The 15,727-nt window shown below is 39.8% G+C and overlaps 1 protein-coding gene across 2 annotated transcripts in view; it reads left to right on the plus strand.

Moving 5' to 3' along the window:
* The window catches only part of SEMA6A (semaphorin 6A), a 117,735-nt gene that overhangs the window by 34,127 nt on the left and 67,881 nt on the right, over positions 1 to 15,727 (plus strand). The window lies entirely within an intron of this gene.

Genomic DNA, 15,727 nt, shown 5'->3' on the forward strand with positions numbered 1-15,727 from the left:
GACTGAGGTTTCTTTTAAATGTGAATTTGTTTTGATGATTAGATGATTCTGTTTAAGCCCAGGTGTCTCAGTCTTGCAATCAAACATAATTTAACTTGCTTGTTTGGACAGAATGATGGAAATCTTTCATAAGACAACTTAAATATGTGGGGCATCATTCATCTTGGTATTGAAGCAGGACTGAGGGGTTAATTCTGTAGTCTATTTCCAGGTCCTGGACAAGGTTTCTCAAACATCAGTGTTTCTAAAATCTGCTGATTAGGAAAAAGATTCAGTAACAACTCTTTTGTTATTTGTGTGGCTTTTGTAAGTATAACTAGAAAAAATGTTGCTCTGACAGATCAGTTGATAATGATGGAAAAACTGAAAAAAATGCATGATTTTGAGTTGAATATTTTCAGTGAGCTGAATCACCATGTTTGTGCTCCTTGAAGTGCAAAACTGTGCTCCAAAGCTGTGTCCCCACTGAAACTGCAAGCAATACCTCCTCTGTCTTGGGGAATGTGTCCCATCTGTGTGCATGTGTGCATGATTTAAGGACTTGGTACTGGGCTGGAGGTCAGCAGTTGAATGCATTCATTTGAGCCCAAAATGTTGATGTAAGAAGTTTGGGGTGATCGAAGTCAGCTATGGATACTGTTATGCTGTAGAAATGCAGTCAGTATTTTTGCAGTTTAGTAGCTAAAATGTTTGCTTAGAGAAAAAATGGGGCCAAAGAAGACTTATGTATTTGAAATAGGAGAATTGCAGCTGGGAACATCTTTTCTGATACCAGTAATTTTTTTTTAAATCTCCTTTATCCACACATGTGTGTGTCATCTATATGGACAACTTCTCAAGACGAGGCCTTTTTTAATAAAAATTGCACAGCACCTAGCAACACAAGTTGAGGAAAGAATAACAAAAATGAGCTCCAGTACAGTAATATCTGCTGATGGTGTTCCTTTTTTTCTTTGTATTGGTAATACTGTTTTAATCCCAAGCAGTATTTTGCCGTATGGGTTGTAGCTGAAACTTCATTTTTTTTCAACAAAGGCAGACAGAAAGTAATTTACAGTCCTATGGTTTATAGGAGGGTCCAGACAGCAATAGAAATTATAACATTGGCCGGGCTGTTTAGTGCACAGTTTCGTTCAACTGATGCAGGACATTGCTTGGGTGTAGGTGATGTGTGATGAGTATGTGACAAAGTAGCAATAAATAATCAAATTGCTATTGTAGGAAATCATCAATTCATCCATCTATTGTATAGATATACCTATATGCAGAGTCAAAGAGAAAAAAATCTAAGAAGGAAGGACATAAGTCTGCTTGCTGCTGAATTAGCCCAAAGGGAGAGGTTTCTTATCCTTGCATTGCAAACTGTGCTACCTCAGATGTGATATCTGATTTTGCTAATTACAGCTGCTTTATTTCAGGCTTGTCATAAAAAAGAGCATACCTTTTGTCTGTGTTTGCATTATAAATACCTTGAAACCAGCAAATTGAAAATGAGAGGGGTTTTTTCAGTTTGTTCATATGGGTTCACAGAGTCTAATTATTCCTACTTGAGAACTGGGCAGGAGGACTCCACAAGGTATGCATGGCTCAGAATTTTTGTCCTAACATGTTTGACCTTGTGTACTTCTGTGCCTTCAGAGCAAGAGAAGAGATTGAAGTGTGAGTTGTGCTGAAAAGATTTCTGTCTTCATTTTCATTTCCAGTCAGGCAAAATTCTTCTGGATGACTGTGTCCTGCCCCTGGGGAACACACAACAGGGCAACATGCTTTGTTCCAGGCTGAGTGGAACAGTTATCTCTGGCAGGTCAAAGGAAAGGAGAGTACCCAGCTCTGCTGACTAAGAAAGAGCATAGGAGTTGATCTGTCTCTATGACAGAAAAAGAAGGGATGTGCCTGGTGACTCCAGGAAGAAGAAGTTTGCTCTCCCATTGATAGTGGAGGGTTAAAAAATTGTCTAAGTTAACCACGGGTAGTTGACGGGGGGAAGGTAGAGGACGCACAATCTGAATTTGACATAGCCTGGCTTTAGAACAAACGTCAGCTTCTGCAACTAGCTTCATACTATTGTTTCAAGTGTGACTCCAGCCCAGGAGATAATTGAGAAGCATTGTTTTAACCAAATCAAGTAGAACGCAGGGTAAAGCATGGGTATGATTTAAGATAGTAACTAAGAAATAGGATAACCAGTATCTAGGGGTGGAGGCTAGTTAACATATGTATAATTTGAAACTATAAAAATCACAAATCGACTCTGTATTCTTGGGCACAACATTTGGGCATTGCATGCCCCTGTGTCCCGTGTGCTCAAATAAAGAACCGCATATGATCACCTTTGTGTGGTTATATGTTTTCCTACGCTAACACCATCTTCTCCATTGTCCGGCACCTGTGAGAAAGCAACCACATCTCTCCATCCTGGTTTTTCTGTATAATACCTACCTTCAGAGCTTACCAACATTCAGCTAAGAGAAACTAAGTCACAAGTCAGCTTAATTAAAATGTACATTAAAAGATATATTCCAAGTTTGGTCATCCTTTGAACATCAAGTGCTAGATTTTTATTTATGGGAAGCACAAGTAATCTACTTTAAGCTGTCCAAACAAAGAGGGAAGATACCATCTGTCCCCATGAGCCTGCAGCAGAAATAATGTTCTAAGCTTTTGAGGAACGTAAGGGTGTGTGTGAAGAAGGGGAGTAATCTGTTCCGGTATTAGGAAAGCCAAATCTGTTCTTGCGTGAGGAAAGCCAAGTCCTTTTATGAGGAGAGACCCTACATGTCTGTGCTGGGAAGGGTTTGTGGAGAGCTCCTTGGGATTCAGAAAGGGAACATACAAGCATTCTTCATAGTCTTTATCATAGAGGCATCAGAGTTTTCAGTCTCACAAACCAGTCCCATTCTTCATAAAAGTACTTTATTGTGGAGCATTGCCAGTTTGCAACTCCATCTTGCTAGTTGTAGGTTTCTGTTGCCCATCCTGTCTACACGCTCCTCCATGCAAATCTGTGCAGGTTGTTTCTTCCTGCCTGGGACAGCAAGAGATACTTTTAGGATCCCAGGGGGAAAAAAGGCATGGTAATTTTCTGACAGAAAAAACCTGCTTTCTGGCTCTACATGGAGGAGTGGTTTTATCGTAGACATTGGTGTATAATGAGGTAAATTATCAATAAATTCACAGCTTTTTTCCTCTGTGCTTTCAGCACGTGAGAACACACTCAATATTCATGTGTTGGGGGTTTTCGAAATAAATCTTTTTCTTTGGCATGTTCTCAGAGGGCAGTTTGTTCTGTGGCTGGACTTTTTCTGACTTCATATGTAGGAAGTATAGCTTGCTGGTAAGTGAACTAAGTAAAGGTCTTTCTCCTTTCTGAAAGTTTTGTCAAAGCATTTAGAAACTCTTGTCTGTCTCAACAAGGTACCTTTATGACTGATGTCTAGGAAAAGCTGGTGCTAAGGTGTCAGGTAACAGGGTCCTTCAGATCTTCCAGAAAAGATTTTGTGAGTTAAGTGCTTTCTTTTAAAGATACATTTTTCTATCAGAAAAGTGCCTGAAAATGTATTCTTCAGATCTCTTTGTTGCAGCAAGTCATTGAGAGGAGATTTCTCAAAAATCTGTTATTATTGAACCATCCTAGTACGCTTTTTGGCATTATTGGTAATGTTCAGGATACCAGAAGTTATGAATATATATGGTCATGGACATTGCAAAATTGACTTTTCCATAAGCATATATTGACTATAGGAATGCTTATGCAAAGAATCTCTTGTATTTCAAGCTGGTCTAGTGATGTTTACCACAGTAAAATAATTCTGTTTTGGATTTCTCACAGGAGAATTTTAACTAAAAGAAGTACAGTAGAACATGATCAAGACTATCTGCTTTCTTTCTCTAAGAGAGTAACAATGCAAACCAAAAGAAAAATTTCTTCTTTTAAAAGATTAGATAAAACCTCAAACTCCACAGGGCATTTGGATGCGGTTATTTCCATTTCCTAACATTAGATGGGAGACTTTGCCCAAAACCCATATAAAGTTAGCAGAATTTAACTGAGTCTTCATCCAAGTATGCGTACTTTAGTGTGAAAGTGAAAGTGTTAAATATATACAATTCTCTATAACTAGAAGGCTTATAAATAGGCAAAGCAACCTCATGTGTGAGCTGATGCAGATGGTACAAGCCGTAGAGCAGCTACAGGTCTTTCTGGAGTCCAGCGGGAATCAGTGCTCCGCAATCCCGCGGATGTTGGTGTGAGCATTTTCTTTCACTGGCGCAAACGAAAACCAGCCGATGCCCTTTGGTGTGTCCACCGTGCGACTGCTGCGAGCTGGGAGTCTCTGTTCTGTGGTTGTGCAGGGAGGCACAGCCTGTGAGGCATGGGGGGGACTGCAGCTGTGAGCAGCACACCTTGACACCTACCTGGATCTCCTCAGCCTTTTCTAGTAGATTCAGCACAGTCCGTGCATACAGCCTTAAGTCTCGTTGAAAAGTAATTTGATTCTCCGGGCTGAGTTCTTTTGTGCACTCTTTTCCTTCTGAATGCTGGCAGGAATTTGGGTCTTGGCTGTAGATCAGCTCCTGGCAACTGATCAGTTCAATGTCCACACTATGGAGGCCAATGTACAGTTAGAGGAAACTCTCTCTGCAGCATTTGATATAAATCACATAAGCAGCAGAACTGCAGAGTAAGAAATAACAGCAGCCATTCGTCGGCTATGCAGTCATCTTCCTTGTTCCTGCACAGGAATTTCAGTTCTGTTGGGCAGGCTAGGAAGGATTCCTTTGGGTTAAAAAAATACCTGGGAGGCTGGTTAAAAACCCTTAACTGTGCGTTACTACTCATGAAGCAGTTTTGCTGAATTCACTTAGATGCAGTCTAATGAATCATTGTTTTTCCTGTGTCACCCACCATTACAGACTGAAGTTGCAGGGCATGGGTGAGGAGGAGGTTTGGGAACAGGTCCTTGGTTGTTTGAAAAAGCCTTGGTATTTTGATTAGAGTCAAACTTGCATCAGTGAACCCCAGAGCAAGTGTCTTCCCATCCTGATGCTGATGGATATTACTTCATTGCTGGGATGATGCTTGAAATCTATTTGTTACACACAGAGTAGGATTTTTCAGCTCCATAAAATTATTCTCTGGAGTATTAGAAGTGTTTCAGTTTCAGTCACTAGCTGAGTGCTGATGCTGTGAAAATGACTTCTCTTCCTGTGTCTCTCACTACTTGTTGTTGGAACCTGAATGCATGCAATCATTCCTAAAATAGCCATAGGAAGCACAAGCAATATAGAAACATCTTTGTCTTGCTTCAGGGCTTTGGGCTGCATAGCTGAGCCCGCCCTAGTGTGGGACCTGGAAACAGGCTGCCGTCTCATCTGGGTGACAGTCTGGATTGTCCTTTGCAAAACCCTGCACGTGGTATCAAAAAGGCAGAGGTCATTTCCCGTAGAAGAAGAGAATGACTTTGCCTCGCTCTAGCAATGAGCCGGAGAATGGATTAGAGGCTTTTCCTATCTGCAAGGAAGCTCATCCATCATGCCCCATTCAGGCAGTCATACTCAGTGGGCTTGCTCTCCCTTGCTGCACTGAACCTTTTTCTCCATAGCTTGTCCAAAGAAGCAAAGCAAATAATAACAGAGCTACTGCTTTTGTAACTTGTACTACAGGCATTTGTCAATGCTGCTTTGACTTCCTTTACTGTGCTGCTCTAATTGCCTCATGCTGTGCTAAGAAGCAGGTGTGAACAAATGTGTAAGGATGCTTGTATTCTTCAGTATGTGGGTGAATGTGTGTCAGCAGTGTATTTCTGTGGTGCAGGAACTCATCTTACTCTAACTATAGTCTCTTTTCTTAATTTTCTGACCCACACCGCCTCAATTTTAAGTTTGCCCATGCAATCACATCAGATATTTGATGTTTCCTCTCAATTACAGACCGTCAGTAATTAAAGTTCTCTTGAACTATTCTATTAGTTACAGGAATTGTGATTTTTATATTCAGAGGTTTATTGATTATACCTGCATATAGAATTTTCCCTTAAAATACCTGAATTACAATAATTAACCTTATGTCCAGGTTAGCATACAGTACCCTTTGTCTGAGCACTGTCCTGGAAATACTATATTTCTTAAGTATCTGTTGACTTCTTGCTATGCCTTCTGTCTTCTTTATAACTCTGAACTGGAATGAAGAGGAGAGTGGAAAATCTGCCATGTTGGTATATTGAGGTGATCTCTTTACCCAAAGGGCATTCTTGGGGATAGGGTGCTTTCTAGTATTGACTTCTCCATAAAGCTGCTTGCATTTTATATGATTTAAATTTTGCGAATTTATTGGGCATGAATACAGACAGAACAAAGCTCAGAGTCTGCCACTTGCAATTAGCAATTACTAGCAAGCTGCAGGTGCTAGATTGTTATAGGCATCATGCTCATCTCAGAGCAAAAGCAAACTAAATAGATTTTCTGTCTTAGAGTCAGATTTATTCTATTCCTTTAAAGGTTCCAAAAACATCAGTAAAAAAACATTGGCAATGAAAAGTAATCCTGAAAGATAAGGATCTATGAAATTGCTCTAAAGTTTTAACAGGAAAACCTTTCCTGTTATCTGAACCTTTTAGATTTGGGTGAATATCTGTCACTGTATGGGCACACAGGAGCGGATGGTTGTCTGAGAGAGAGACATTTCAGAGGTGGTGCTTAACTTTTATTTTCTTAGTACTTGGAGTCTTCTGGTTTTTCCTTCTACCTGTGCCTATCCACAGCTATTTTAATATATTCCATTAGGGATTGCATTTGTTTTTTAGACACTTTTTGTTTTGGGCATTTTGGGGTTTTGTATTATCTCATGCTTTTCTTTAATACTTTTCTGTAAAGTATAGAGAAACTAGATATAACTAATTCATAAAAATTAGGGGCTAAAATTATAAATATATAGAGAGAACTCCTTTCTTATCTGGATTTTTTTTATTTTATCCATCAGGGTCCTTGCTTGACCACACTGTGTCCTTGTGCTGAGCATCCCTGCCCAGAACATGATGCTAAGTTTTCCTGCCATGACTAGACTGTTGCAGTGTGGGACAATTGGTGCACTCTGCAGTGGTGACTGTCATTTTCAGGCAGTGTGTTTTCCACTGCTGGAGTAATTGTTATGAAAATGGTAATGTATTTGAGATTTGAAGTAGATTTCATTCACATTTTAGGGTAGGTGTATACTTTAATGTGATGTCAAAGTACTTCATGACAGAATTGATTTGCTGCCATTTTAAAAAATAACCTGACAAAATTTGCTATTTTTCTCTAGGTAAATCAAGGCAGGTTAATGAATTGATTTTTTGCATAAACGGATTTAGGAGCAGAACCAGCTAAATTGCCCAACAGCTAAGCAGTGTGCTTTGATTAACAGCTGACTTAAATGTGATGATTTACATTTCTTTAGTGTTTCATCACTTTAAAACATGGACACTTCAATTTCAAGTGAATGGGACAAGTGTCCTGAAGAGTATAGCTGGGGATCATATTTAAGTGCTTGAGTGTTTCTTGTATTAACGAAAAGAGAAAGTTATTTCTCAATATAGTACTCTCAACAAAAATGAGAGTTATTTGTGATTACACCGAGCTCTAAACATGCGGATATTAAAGTCACAGAATCATGAAATTGTTTAGGTTAGAAAGGGTTTTAAAGATTATCTACTTGCAACACCTTTGCAAGGACACCTTCTTCTAGACCAGGGTGCTCAAAGGACACCCAGCCTGACACTGGGCACGTCCAGCAATGGAACCTCCACAATTTCTCTGGGCAACTTTTTCCAGTGCCTTAGCACTGTGCCAGGCTGAAGCCATTTCCCCTTGTCCTTTCTCTACGAGCCCTCCAATGTTCATGTGGCAGCTGAGACAATGCCTGCAGGGCCGTGTCTAACATTTAATCTGTGACATTTTTAAGTGTTGTTTGTGAAAACATACCGGACTTGGTGTTTTACCTTTGCTGTCCAAAAGGAGAAGAAAACCAAGGAAGGACACATTTTTCTCCCATTACATCTTTGGGTCACCTGCAGCTATATAATTTTTATTCCATCTATCAGATGAGGGGATAGAAGGTCAGTTGACTGGCACTGATATTTCCCAGGCAAAATGAGTGTTGTAGAGAGTAATGGTGTTGCTGGTAGTGTATCTGTTTTCTATTAAACATGCCAAGATGAAACAGCAAAGTATATATTAGAGATGGTCTTGTCTCCTTTCAAAAGGCAGTGATTGCTACATTTAGCTCTCAAGTCAATTCAGAATCTTGACAGAGTTTTACTGAAGTCCCACAAATAATCAATAGAGCTATTTTTACCTCTTAAATGAGTAAGACTTTTAAAAATAAGAAAGACATCTTTGTAATGACTGACCAAGCTGTTCCAGAGTTAGGTCCATTGCTCTATATGATTGGGGGTGTTGAGTGAAAGAAGTTATTTAAGCATTGCCTTTGTTCCATTCTGCAGGTCTATAACCCCAAAATAAAATTGCAAATGTTTCTGGCAGTCATTCTCCAGGCACAGATGGCTTTCCTCCCAGTTTTGGCAAGCTTGATTTCAGTATAAAACTGAGCAATTATTAGAAAGTGAAATATTGCATGGTATAATATCACTACCACCACCATCAACATCATGACAAATGGAGCATTTATTATTTCAGAACCATGTGAGAGAGTTAGTGCCACTGAATTACCCCTTCCTTTAATATCTGTACCTGTGCTGCTGCTGGTGATGCACAGATAGTTGCATCTTGAGAGAGCAGATGCTTTAGCAAGGAACTGTGGCCATTTTCTCGTTTGCGTTGGCTCTATATTTCAATGCAAATATCACTGAACAGGTGGCTGATGAGGCCCCTGTGGACTGTTTACAGTAAAGGTTACAACCAATATCTATAGGCCTGAGACGCTTCTAATTCCAGCTGGGAGATGTTCATCTTCCTTGTGACTGTTTCTCCTCTGAACAGCAGCATCCTGTTAACGCTGCAGTCATCAGAGATGTCTTGCTCAGGTCAGAAGAAGGTTTCTTCTATTTAGGCCTCCATTTGTTCTTTGCATTTTCTTTTTGCGCTGCACTGGAGGGAGCAGCAATGTGGATCTTGACAGGACAGGTTGCCAGCATATTAAGCATGCTGAGTTTTGCCTACTGACTTGACACCTGCTACTCCTGTTTGACAGGCTGGGGTTCATCACTGCTGCCTGGGGGTTGTCCAAATCTCTTCAGTTTATGGCTTACTGAGGCAGGAGGTAGTGATATCACATATCATAGGTGACATTATTGTGCAAGGTACGGCCTTGTAAAGGTGCAAATGAGGGGAGAGGAAAGTTGGTATAGACTCTGGTTTGCATAAATCTGAACAAAACAAGCAATTACCCCTGAAACTTGCTGGAAAATATTTTGTATTTGGGCAGAAATTTTATTTTAGATGCATTTTTGCAAGTCTTTGTGAGACTGAGTGAGTCTTTGTGTATATGGGCATGGCCCATATATCTGTATTTCATTAAACTAGTAATGAAGTTTGTATTATTCTTTTCAGTGAAGGTAGGCACTGTTGCTTACTATATGAGGCAAAACCACTCATTGGTGTCTTTCCCTTGGGTCTGGTCGTCATCTCTGGCATGAGGCCCACAGCAGCTGGGCCATGAGTAAGCAGTACTGAATCCAATTAAAATGCTAGTAAAGCATGTATAGCAGAGGGCACCCATGCAGTCCTCTTATAGTCAGGGAGAACTTTCTGATATGCACAAATGTGATAGTGATGCCTCATACACATAATTTAGGGTCCACAGTGTTGCCAGACAGGTGTGGGCTTCCCTTGGCCACTGCCTCCCCCCATCACCAGTGTTCAGGAGCACCTCCTTGTTACCATGAGATCTGAAGGAGTACAGGTGATTACCCCAATGTGTTCATGCACCAGTCTCTCTGGCATAAGGGCCAGCTACCTGGAGTGCAATAGTGCTTTTTTGGCCACATGAAATGTATGGCCAGCTGTACAGACAACAGGAGCAGAACAGGAGTGTAAAGATGAATGATGGCTGCACCATCGGTCACAAAAATATGTTGGAAGTTGGTAGTGATGATGGACGTGGAGCTGGCATTGAGTCTCTGTAGCCACCTGCACCACCATTCAGGTGACTGAGCAGCAATTGGTAGAGAAAGGACAGCAAGGGTGAAAAAGCTGTCCATCCCAGACACTGCTCTGCCATTGCCAATTCAGTTGCAGTGTCTGGCACTTCATGCTGCGCCTTGCTGATAGCCACTTGTGTCTCATCTCTCTGGAGCTTCCCAAGCACCCGCTGAGCTTCTGTTCACTCACATCTGTCTGATCCCCTTGGCACCACTCAGAGCAGGCATTTTGCGTGAGCCCTTCTGCTGCCTGGTGCAGCCATGCAAGGTGGCCAAGCAGCAGCTAACACATCACACAGGCAGGCATAGACAAAAGATGCTCTCCTGAACAGCTCTGCTGGTGCCAGCCTAAATTTCCTCCTTCTCTGGGAGCTGCAGCCTTCAGGTTGTATTCCTCTCTTTTGTTTTTGTTGTTGCATTATTCCTAATCCCTTCCTCTGACTTGCACAGAACTCTTATCTTTCACTTTCTACGTATTGTGAATTTAAAAGGGTAAATAATGTGACAATTTTTTCCACTCAGAGGTTTCCGAAGGAAAATTAGCCAGTTTTAAATTTAGCCAAAGGAGTTGAAGGAGGTTGAAGGCAATCGTTGAACAGTTAAAGGCAAATCTGTACCATAGCAGGGAGCAGCAGGCAGGTTGGCCAGCTGGTTTCGGTGCTCTGCCTTCAGCACAGCAAGACATGTGCTGTGTAGATTAATACATGCTTTTTATGTAAGGGCAGAGCTTGCTCTGTGAGTCTCTTTTGATGAGACACTGGAGTAAGATTTTGGCTCCTAAATCACCTGTGTGCCTTTAAAGCTCTTAACCACAAAAGAATCTCCAATCTCTTAACCTCTGTTATGAAACTCAAATCAGTTTCTTCCCTGCTTTTTAATGGTACTTTTGCTTTTGCTGGTTATGATTCTAAGGGCTATTTGCTGAGTATTTCCAGGACCAATTCATGTAGGCTGCTGCATTCCCTCTTGTACAATTTTCCTTATTCAGTAGTTCAAATTCATCTGGCTTTACTTTTAGTTTCCTCAATGTTTGGTTAAATGCTGTTCCTCCTTGCTGGACAGTCTTTTCGAAGAAAAAATTATGTCTACATGTTTGTAGAAATGAAAGAATTTGTTGAAGACAGTCACAGGCTTTTAGAGCCAGTAGGTTTTCTGGCCTTGCTTCATGCGTAACACAGACCATGGAATTTTGTCTGGTGATTCTCACATTAAGCTTAATAATTTGTGGATTGCAGTGCAGCTGTTGTGTAGGAACACAACCCATCATGGTAGAAAGACGTTTTGTAATAAACGAATATAACAAGATCTATTCATTACAGAGCAGTCTTACTGTGCCATGGGAAAATTCTGACATGGTTGCATACTTTGATTTTTCTTGGAGTTACACTGGGATTAGCTGAATGTACAGTGAGGTTGAAGCAACAAGATCGGGGGTTTTCTAACATGGAAGATCATCCCTTTCATTACAGATGTGCCTTTGCAGTCATTGCTGTTGCTGTTGAATTTGTTCTCAGGATCAAATCTTGCACTTTTATGGAGTTTACCAGGAAGTTCACTTTTCTGTTTAGATTTTTTGTTGGATTTGTGTAACCCTTCTGGAACAAAGCTGTAGATAAAATAACCTGCCTACTAGGGCATTGTGGCAGGAGTCATGTAATCCTTTCCTTAGCCAAGCAGATATTCTGTATGCATTTCCACCCAGACTGCTGTAAATGCTAAAAATATCAGACAGCAAAAATCAAAGCTCATCATGGTGGCTTCTTGTTAGCTTGAACATCCATGGATTGGCATCCTGGAAGGAACTGGGCACAGCAAAACCAGATTTTTCTCCTTGTTTTGAAATGACCATTACTTTCTTGGCTTCAGAAACTTCTTCATACCAACAGCAGGAATTTTACAGAAGTAAATGATCCTATGTCAAGCATGTATATGTGGGTGGTTATGTATGCCTATATGTATGTGTATGTGTATGTGTATGTCTATGTGTATAGCTATAGGTATAGGTATATGTACACATAGCCTTTGACTAAGTAAAAATAATAGTAATAGCAACTATATTATACTAATATCCAAATATCCTATTTAGAAGTGATTCATCTTTAGGCTGAAGTGCACAAATAGAGAAACCTATTCCACCTCAGAAGGCAAAACTTTGATTTCTGTGTACATTAAGAGATCATGTGGTTTGCTTATACTTAATTACAACACGACAGAAAGGAGGGAGTGTGTCAGTGGCCAGAACAAGATGTCTTACATAGGTATTTGAAACATCAGCTTCTGAAAGGAGAATCAGAGCACCAGTGTATATTTAAAAAAAAAATCATATATTCCTTGGTTTAGAAATGCAAAAAGAAGATTATTGGAGGGTGGGGGGGGGGGGGGCCTGTTTAGAAGCTTGAAAGAAATATAATCTACTCTGCCAATTTGATGGCTACAAGTCACTGGATTAGACACATATTATAAAACATGCTCTTAAATATTTGTAGGGCTGCATTTTAATAGCATGCTTGATAATAAAAGACCATGGCGACTCACTCTTCTTGTCACAGTAGCTTCCTCCAGCAAGAGTAATGGTGTTTGTAACCAGGAGAACTGGAGTTCTCAGAACCAGTTCTCTCTCAACCAGTATGGCTTAGTTCAGGCCAGAATGAATTGCAGTTCAGATCTCTGCATGAATGATGGAGAGCTCTTCATTGATGTTTGCAAAACTTTCATTTTGAGACAGTGCCTGTATTCACTTGGCATCACTGTCTAACTACTTGTCTTCATCAGACACTGTGTTCACAAGCACTTTTGATTAAAAGTAGTTTCAGCACAGTCGCGAGTGAGAACATTTGCATCAATCTCAGGGGCCTAAGCACAGTGAAAATTGTACTAAAAATAAACGTGACCTTCTTGAATCAGCACTTTTCTGAAATTCCACTGAAACAGTATGGCTCTTTCTACCATTGTAAGAACTGCAAAAGTGACAATATGTTTGAATAATTACCTCTGAAATAAAACTGCCTTTGAATGCAATTTAGTCTTTCTCAGTGTTTATTGGCCCTGGTACTGATACACTTGTAGTCCACTTGAATTATTGACATGTCAAAGCAGATATTTTGCATACACATTTTGTGAATTTGAATGACTATGATGGCATCAGAGGAGCAGAGGATTATGCTTTTTTCCTCTCTTCTCCCTCTTTTCTTCTCCAAAAGAATCCCCTTAAGGAGAGAGAATTTCATATGCTTATAAACTTACCAATCCATGTCAGTGCATTTGTCAGTTAGGTTTTTTTCCCAGGTAAAAGAAAGCAGATCTGGCCCAAGAATGTGTACATGAAATCACAAAGTAAGCTTGCTGGGCACCGTTCACTTTCCTGGAAGCTGTCTCCTGCACAAATTTACTTGGAGCAGTTCACATGTCTGAATGAGAAGTAGAGAATGATGGTGCAGAATCACCCATGGCACAAGTTTTTTAGGCTCCAAAGGGGAGTGGCAGAGCTGTGTCTGCAGCACTGTGGCACTTTCCTCACAGCATACACGTTGTTAGATAGTGGATTTTGTGATGATAGGGAGCAACAGAAAGCAGCTATTCTTACTCTCTGGAGTCTCACTGTGAGCCAAGTGGTTTGGATTGTTAGCCTGCAGACTGATACTGTAGATTAATACAGTTTAAGTGGAAGAATTGGATTGCTTCCCAAGTTCTTCCCGTTCAACTGTTGTTCCTCAAGTACATTTCAAAAAAGATTTGTACATTGGATTGTAGCAATTTCAAGGAGAAAACAATTTCAATCAGTTTGTGTAGTAAGGCATTTTGTTTTGTCATTTTGCAGTGCACTTACAAGGGCAAAATTTTTAAACCAGCAAAGTGATATTTTGAAAAATTGCATAGAGATAAAGGAATTAACCCCTTTAATTTGTATATATTGCTTTTGATTAAAACCTTTAGAGAAAAACTGTTTTTCCAAGCATGCTATTTACTTCTGCTATTTATTTCTTCTTTGGGCATTCCAAAGGGTCCCAAATGACAACAAATAGAAAGAAACAGGTTCTATCCCAGACAGCTAACACTCAAGGAAAATGTTAGAGGTGACTAAAAAGACAAATGGAGGAAATGCATAAAGAAAGTGTCTGCAGGGAGTTATAGCTGTGTCAGTAACCACACAGAACTATTGGCTTAACAGTGCTAGATGGAAATACTCCTATTGGGGCATGTATGTACTATCTTTTAGCATGCATTCTCCTATAAGTTATGATAGACAGACAGTGTCTGCATTGTATTGCATTCATTCTTGCTATTTTTATCCTTCGCCATCTATCTGAAATTTTGTTCAGTTAAGGTGTCAGTCTCTGCCTTACATTATTTTTTTTTCCCTAGTCTTGGTCTAGCTTGGTCTCTCAGCTATTTTGTTAATAGAAATAGAGAATCAGCCAAAATTGCAATTTGTGTATTGAAATAATAATAGACTAAAACTGAGAGTGTAATAAATCAGTAATCCTTATGGACTCTATCACCCTGCAACAGATCCCCTGCTCCACACCATTTATAGCAACTGAAATTTTATTTGAAAGCAAATATCTGATGAGGCAAATTAATTATTGTGACATTTTTCTATTGGTTAAAAAATGAGGAATCCAGCTTTAAGGAATCCAAGTTTAAGATTTGCTAATGCTTTTTTTGGCATCAAGAAAGGAGACACAGGTATCTAATATTAAATAATGCTGCAAAGGGGCAAGTTAGCACTTTGTTTGCCAAATTAAGTTTCAAAGACTATGTAGGTTATGACGTTTGACTTTCTGCCCACAAATCTTGAATGACTGAGAGACCACTGTAAAATATCTTTGTTCAAAAGAAATCTTTGGCAGGCGACATCAAAGGTTTGAAACTGTGGATAGGATGAAAAGAAAACCCCACTTTTGCACTGATATCCCCTACAGATCGATGTCTGTGTGAAATTTGCCTGGGAATTGTGAAGTATTTATTGTATTATGTGCTGGTTTTTTTCACTGTATCCAAAGGCCCCAGTGATTCTTTTTATCTCAAAGATTTAGGGATATTTTTCAACATGAAATCTGAATGAATGAATGCATCAGTGGAATACAAGGGAAAAAATATGCTGGATTTAGACAGTTCTTTTCTTCCTTATTTTATCACAAGTTGGAGTATTGGTTTTACGACACCTGAATTTATGGGTACATATTTTTATGGTAAAGCCCAATGACATGTTCTGAATGTTCCATCAAGCTCTCTCAGTGTTTCTTCACTTGATTCACAACTCAACAGGGTATGAATCAGTTCTGTAGAATAACTAAATCTCTTTTTAACCAGAATAATTTAGTGTAGTGTTGTTTGTTTTTTTTTAATTTATGGTGTGTGTCATCGTGTCATTTTCTAATTATGTAAACCAAAGAAGGGGAAAATAAAATGTTTCTTGGAAAACTCTTTTCAGCAGCCGATCAGTGCAGAAGATGAAGCATCTTTATTGCATATAAGCATCAGAGGCAGAAAATTTTTTGTAACACACAGGTCCTTAGGTCTATCCTCTAGCGAGATGTGGCCCTGCAGGGGCATGGGCTGAAGCATAATTGGCTTTGCAGGGCAGTTTC

Source organism: Prinia subflava, chromosome Z, assembly GCF_021018805.1.
Source record: "Prinia subflava isolate CZ2003 ecotype Zambia chromosome Z, Cam_Psub_1.2, whole genome shotgun sequence".
Classification (NCBI taxonomy): domain Eukaryota; kingdom Metazoa; phylum Chordata; class Aves; order Passeriformes; family Cisticolidae; genus Prinia; species Prinia subflava.